Consider the following 7,606-nt stretch of genomic DNA (forward strand, 5'->3'; position numbering starts at 1 on the left):
TCAGAGTTCTATTGTCCTTCTCAAATGGCTTATTTAGGATGATTGCCTACTGTCTGGTGGGTGTTCCCCCTCCACCCCCCCCAAGTACACACGCAGTTGTAATTGTTACATAGTCAATATTCCTAACTTCAGATACAGAAATGATACCTGCATACAAATTGGATAATCACACTCAGTAAATCATAACCTTTCTAATGATATATTACGAGTCATCTTGCATAAAGTATATCTTAGTTATGCCATATTCATATCATAACCATAATTCTATGAAGAATATGGGGTGTAAATGTCAAACACTCTTTGAGCCATGGAGACATGTATGAACAGAGATCATGCAGAGGGCTTCCATGGAGTCAGATAGAAAGGAGATGATGCCACTTGGTCTCAGTCCAACAGGATTTGATCAAGAGGAGCATGTTTTCTATTCCTTCCAATATTCTCTGTGACAAACAGTAGCCAGAATGATGTGGCCCTGTCTAATTATTCTTCATCGTAACCCTATGAGATACCGAGTGGCATAAATGAGAATCTTATGCAGAACTAGCTATGAAAATTCATGCCTTTCATAACACTTCTGAATTAAAATGTCTAGATGTTCTAGACTGTTTCTTAATGAATATTGAACAGTCAGTAAGGCACTGATCCTGAATTCAGGGCCATTTGGGCAAAGAGGTGCCTCTGCACAATTCTCAACATGGTATTGATGCGTAAGTGTGATCAATACACTAATTAACGTTATTTCCCTCATTAATTTAATAGACTTTTTTTTAAACAGAAAAGTAGGGATTCCCCCCACCCACACACCCTGTAGACAGGAATAAAATGACTCAATATAGTAAACCTGACAGGTAGGACATGGCTGAGCTACGTATACTCTCAAAAGACCTCAACCCCTCAAGTCTCCATGGCCTCATACTTTAGACTGAAACTATTTTTGCCTCTGTAGCAAACAAACATTTACACCTAATGATGACAAGTGTATCCTTTTTATGCCATAAACAATTGATTTTCGAACAAAGATGAGAATTATATGTTATGTATTCCAACTGCAGAACTAATTAATTCCTTTGATTTAGCTGAAAATAGGTGATATTCTTTTAAAGCACAGCCCTTACTGAAAATTGACCTTTCCATCTACAAACATACCATTTAATTTACAAGAGAAACAAACCCTTCTGAATTCTATTTACTCGGTTATTTTAATAAAGGTCAAATCTTTTCAGAAACAACTGTAAATGTGGCATTTATCCTTTCATATTTTGGAAAGCGATACTTGAGTCTCCTTGTCCAGCTAAAACATTGCTTTTGTTTGGTCTGAAAACAACAAAATAAATAAGAATAAGGAGCTTTTTAAAAAATTCTGTCCATCTAAGGAGATTTTTAGAGACCAGTCCTGTACATTTTCCCAGGCCCTATTTTCCATTAACATCTGTGGTTGTTTTAAGGATTGGGCCCTACATGACACACATATATTCAGGATTAAATAAAGATATTTTAAAGAGTCACCAGATTCAGCAGGAAATAGGAAAGGCCATTACTTTGACCTTTAAGAAAGAAAGTTGGTACATTTACTGAAGAAAAGCTTAATTTGAAACAGGCCCCAGTCCAGCAAAGCACTTAAATATGAAATGAACTTTAAGCACGAGTAATCCCATTGAAGCTGACAGGATTATTCACTTGCTTAAAGTCAAGCAGGTGCTTATTATTATTTAATATTTGTATTGCAGGAGTCCAATCATGTAGCACTTCCCCATTGTGCTAGGCACTGAACATAATATAACGAAACGTGTCCTGAAAAGCTTACAATCTATGTAAGTGTTTTAGAGCTTCTGCATCAGAACTTCTGAGAGACCATGAAATTCTATTGTGCTTGGCCCAAGCATATAAAGGAGCAGTGGAAGAGAGTTCACCTGTTCAGTGGCAAGAGAATCTGGCTCTTAGTCTATCATTTTTCTTATAGAAACAACAGCAAATTAAAGCCATATGTATAAACTCTCCCTGTCATTTGTACAGCATGGCTAAATAAAAGGAAAGACCAGGCGAGATTTAAACATGCTGATTTTAGTCCTATTTCATTTAATCTCCACAGAGACCTTGGAAAGAACAGGCCTACCTTAGGGCAAGCAGTTGTGACGAGGGAGATCAGGCAGGAAGTTGTCTCCCCTCTACTCATGTTGCTGGAGCAGGAGACTGGGTTGCAAGTCTCCAGTTGGCCCTAAGAAGTTGCTTATTCTGAAGAAATACCAGCCCATCAGAAATACTTGTGATGCTATTCAATGCAGGGATCCCATAAGCAACTGCAGAACCCTTCCAAGAGTGTTCAGTGAAGAAAGGATTTACATAAATCCAATAAAATAGCTTACATTGTGTCATCATATGATAACATTTCAAACTAGCTTGTGGAAAATACTTCTTAATAGAATTAGCCAGAGAATTGGATTGCTCAGTATATTTCAGTCAGATTAATGCTAATCTTACAATGATTTGCAATGCGAAGGGAGTTTAGAGAATAAACATTTTGGAACCAGTTCATTACTGGTGTAATTCTATTGATTTCAGTGGCATTACACCAGGGTTGGAATATGTTTGTCTTCCAAAGAGCCTTATCCTGCAGTGCTTATCCTGGCTAAAGTCCTGCTGCTTTTAGGAAGCCAACTTAATATTTTGTGCACCCCAAAGTATCACTTCTCTAAGCCTCTCCCAAATTTTCATGACAGGCCTGATCTTAGTGGACTAAGAGTGACTTAAGATCGGGGACTGATGAGATGATGAATTGTTTTTCAGGTCCACCAGAAAATACTCAAAAAAGTTCTCAATGTGAACCCCTAAATACTTTGTCACACTCAGATGGTTAAGGTGCTTTTGACTACTAGTGCCAGATAAGATTTCAGAGCATCCCCCCCAAAAATTACACAAATATCTTGGAGAAGACGTGAACAAAGTCCCCTGATAGTAAGACAGGACACATCACCACCATATACTCAAACCACTCCCTCCAATTCACTAGCATCATCTGCATCTTTCCTCGGATGAGCTTCATCCTGCTCACTCTCATTGAAGTCCAGTCTCAGCTGGGCAACAGTAAAGCAAGAAGACTGTACCATCTGGTTATGACTGAAAAAGTTATCCTCATATACATGTTGAACAGGAGAGGTGTCAGAAGAAAACTTTGCTGTTCACCACAAGGAACATCCATAGCTGAAGAAGAGCAGTTTCCCTAAACCTCCACCTGGGATCTCTCAAAAAAGAAGAACCAGAACTATTCCAGAGTGGCATCATTCAGTCCAGCTATGGTCTGCAGAAAAGTCAACAAAACCTTACAATCAATGGTATCAAAGCATAAAATCAGCATGGTTTGTGACCTTTGTCCATCATTCAGCTCATCAACCAACGGGACTAGTGCAGTCTCTAGATGGTGAAAGAGATCAAGAAGTCTGAGGACTCAAGATGGTACCAAAATGGCCTTGCCAGAACCCACTCAATAGTCTTTCCCAGAAAAAGGAATATTAGGTGCAGTGAGATTAATTGTCAAAATTGCCATTGTCCAACAGACATCTTCTTGAGCATAGCCCGAACAACTGGGAGGGTGAGCTGGTATCTGGCTGTCCTATGGAGAAGCATTAACAATATCAACCAGAAGCAGATTTAATACCATTCTGCTTGATTTCACTAGTCAAGAGGGGCTACTCACGAGAGATTGTGAGTGAAAGCTCTATGAGCACCTCTAAGAACTCAGTGAGCAATACTGGTCCAAACGCAAATAGAGAAAACAGCTTTTGTTACCATCTCCAGACATGTTTCTGCCACCACAAATAAAGCCAATCCAGTCTGAGTCCAATTGCTTGTGTCCAAATAGGAGTTCCTTACAGTGAGGCAAATCTGAATCTGTTTCCAAGCAGAGATGGGCAGGACTCACCAAGTTGTCAGTCTGTGGCAAGGACTTTGCAGACATAATGGTGACATAGAAGAAAATTTTCCACAGCCAGGACAGATGTGCAAAAGAACAAGGCCAGCATCATGGCACGCAGGGCGCTAAGGTACTGCAAGGCGAGCAGTGTGTGCTCTCTCTCCAGTCACAATGCTGGAGAGGGAAGTCAGACAATCAGTCTGCCTGCTGCAAGTGACCTGACTTGGAGTGTAATTTCCTCATGCCATCCATTTTAACTGTTGGCGGGTTACATGTAAACCGAGGCTACGTGTTGGGGTTGAGGCGAGCGATGTGCAGGAGCCACCGTTATCAGTGACTGAGTACTAAAGATGTTCATAGAGTCTTATGGGGTTATCAAAACATTTCCAGACTTTGTTGTGTTTGAAGCCTTATTCTGGGTTCAAATTTTGCAGTTTCAGCCCATGTCTAGTTAGAATGGGAGAGTTTCTGATAGTTTAACTATTGAAACTGTCTCTTCAGTTAAGTAGCTAGAGATTTCACTTGGAGAAATTTAATTTCCAACTCACTTGCTCTTACTCCAAGTCTTGGTTCACACTCTGATGTACTCATTCCTAAACCTCTGAATGAATTAAAGACTAAAAGAATAAATAATTCTAACTAAGGAACCTTGAAAGATTTTTTTTCTGTAGGAAAGATCAGCAACTGTCAAGGATAAAATATATAGCTCATTATATAAAGAGTATGAATTCCATCTTATGGTAATATACCCTGTAAGTGGGGGTTGACTGTACTTGTACAATACAGATGTTCTTTTGTGTGATCCAGGTTACGCATACTTCACCTCCAAATCAGGAACTTACAAGCCTTACAAGTCTTTTGGAGTCCTTTACAGTGTTGTCACTAAAAATACAATCTCACTCGAGTCACTCACATCCTGTGTGAAGGAGAAGTCAGTAATAACTCTCAAAACCAGCAGAAGGAGCCTTTGTAATGTATTTTAAGCCAAGCTTTTGTCTTGTCATTTGTCATCTGGACAGTAATAGAATGGCAGTGGTTGGCATGACACTAGAAAGACCAGACAGTTGTAGGGTGTCTGGCAGCTTGCACAACTTAATCATATATATATATATATATGCATGCATTTTCAGGCTAAGGGGGAAAAAATCTTATTTCCCAGAATCTAAAGCAATTTAAAAAAGAAAGTAGAAGCAGTAGCTTGCGATAGTCAGCTAGTACCAATAATGTCACTGAGACAAAATCCAACGAGCTCTATCTAAGCTCACACATGCTGTCATTGTTGTTATTTTAAAGCAAAGTTCCCTTCCAGGTTCTCTATCCAAAAGGTGGGGTCTCTTTGCTAGTCCTCTCTTTGTTCCTGAGCTGAAGAAGCACAGTGTAGCTTGCACAACACAGGGATGGAAAGGAGTGTTCTGTGTATAAGGATGGAACACAATGCAAGAAAGATGAGGGGTAAGATTTAACATGTCAAATTATTGGATATGTAAAGGAAATCCATGATGTTACTTCCTGATCTCAGCTTTGGAAATAAAGCTTAAACATTAATAGATTTCAAAAAATTCCTAAGAAACATTAACTTTTGGGGAAACCTAGTTTTCTCAAGTTACCCCATTTTGCAATAAGCACTGCCTTGAATCAAATCGTAAAAGAAATCTAAGCGTGAATACTAAAAAGGTTCTTTTATTAATTAAGAAATCCCTTAACAAAAAGCTAGAAGAGACAAATACAGCCACTGTCAAGCACCAGCTGTGCTAGAAGCTTCATGTTTATCTTTTAGAGACCTTGGGTACTAAAATGTGCCCTTCACCCTCTGAGACTGGGCATGAATATTTCAACAAAGGGAATTCTGAAAATACTTCCTTTCCTCTTTTGAAGAGAGAGTTGGGAGGGGCGGAGGGAGAGAGAGACACACTGTGTGTGTGCTCGCGTGTGTACTTTAACTTTCAGACATTATTTGTTATTGTAACATTATTTGTGAATGGGATTTGTCTTCATATCTTCCATGCACCTTTTTAAAACTCATTCTTAAGGGACTGCAGATAATGTACTTGCAAATGTAACACTTCTGATTGCAGTATTGATGATTCAGCAGCCTGTAGAGGAATAATTACTGTGGGAGCTGATTGGAATGTGCTTTGAAGCTTTATCAAACCTTTTAAAAATTTGCCAATATGTTTTCCCTAGGTTGATACAGATTTCTCCAAAATAGAGCAGGTTAGAAATTGAGGCAAATCTAACAAAATACCTACGCAGCCTGTGCACATGCGAAAGTCCCATTGATCTCAGTGGAATTTTTGCATTTGGAAAGAACTGTTGGGTTGTTGAAAAATGGCAAAAAGGTAGTAGTATACGTTTTAAATTTGATTAGAGTGCAACCGCCACATCTTCCTGCTCAGTTGCTGCCCTAATCCAGACAGATGGGCATCATAAAAGTGAACTAGATCAAAGAAGCCTATTAAAATCAAAAAGTGGAAGCCACCACACTATTATCTACCTTAAGTACTTATATTTCTTTATTCTTTTTCAGATCTGTCCAGAGGAACTAAACAAGAGAGAATGCTGCGTCTAAAAGGAATGTGTGGAATACAAGAAAAGCTGAAGCTAATTATTACTTTACATAGCTCCTGTCATATTTCAGCTCTCCAGTCTTTATACTCTATCTGTGGCTTCCGAATTGCTCCAGGCTCTTTTCTCACATTTGATTAAGGCATCACACGATGTCCTGACACTGATATGGCAGCTGCCCCCAGGCAATTTAAAACAAAACATAAAGGTGCAAGTGCACCTGCACATACACACACAGGGATTGCACTGACACCTTAGAGCTGGTCTTCTTGAAAGGGATGACAGATGTCCAGTGATGCTAGGTCTCTGGCTGAGCCCTGAAGAACACTACTCCAACTGTACCTTTTACTGACTTGTTTGCAGCAGTGTTATTAACTCTAATAAATTAGCTGCGCTCATAGTTCTGTTTTAAATGTGGTTCGTTCTTTTGTGACTTTGTGAGCCTCTGTTTGATGCCCAAGTATCTCCTCAGTTGTTGTAGGCTGAAGGCCACTTCTAGACAGCGTTCACGCTTTTTTACCTGGCTATCCATGCATGCTGGTGCTGAACAGCAAAATTATGAATTCATAAAATGTACTAGCTGCTTAGAATTAAATTCCGCACCACCATGATGTGATCATTTTGCAGCAGATCTGTATGATTTCTTGTCTTTTGCTGATACAAAAGGTCTCTGTATCCCAGGGGTCTAGCTCTAGTCCTGTAACCCTGACCGACATGAATAGGTGCTTGCTAAAGCTACGCAAATACTGTGAAGAGCTATTTGCTGACATGGGTTCACTTTCATGTTGATGGTATCTATGAACCTTTTCATTCACTTTTCACAAACAGAGAGAATAATGTTATTCACAAGACTGGTGGTGGAAAGGGAAGATATCATATATACATATAATATCACATAATCCAATAGGTATTCATGCTGGAAGTCTTTGGAGAGCTATCCTGAAAGCTCTTGTGGGTTAGCAAATCATACAATTAGGGAACAGAAACAATACCATGGGACCTAGATGACCAATAATACTGCCCAAATAACAATTTCCAGAGAGTGAATACTTGATGAAATAGCTGAAGTGCATATTTTATTAGCAATAAAGAGGATGAACTCTGTTTACACATTACATTGCTATTGTCAAATAA

The 7,606-nt window shown here is 39.2% G+C and overlaps 1 long non-coding RNA gene across 1 annotated transcript in view; it reads left to right on the forward strand.

Annotated features, from left to right (window-relative positions):
- The window catches only part of LOC123377972, a 315,156-nt gene extending 308,352 nt beyond the window's left edge, over positions 1 to 6,804 (forward strand). Inside the window, exon 3 of the long non-coding RNA XR_006582405.1 lies at positions 6,435 to 6,804. This is a non-coding gene — a long non-coding RNA (uncharacterized LOC123377972). The remainder of the gene's footprint in view (positions 1 to 6,434) is intronic.
- The last annotated feature ends 802 nt before the right edge of the window (positions 6,805 to 7,606 follow it).

This window comes from Mauremys mutica, chromosome 9 (assembly GCF_020497125.1).
Source record: "Mauremys mutica isolate MM-2020 ecotype Southern chromosome 9, ASM2049712v1, whole genome shotgun sequence".
NCBI lineage: Eukaryota > Metazoa > Chordata > Testudines > Geoemydidae > Mauremys > Mauremys mutica.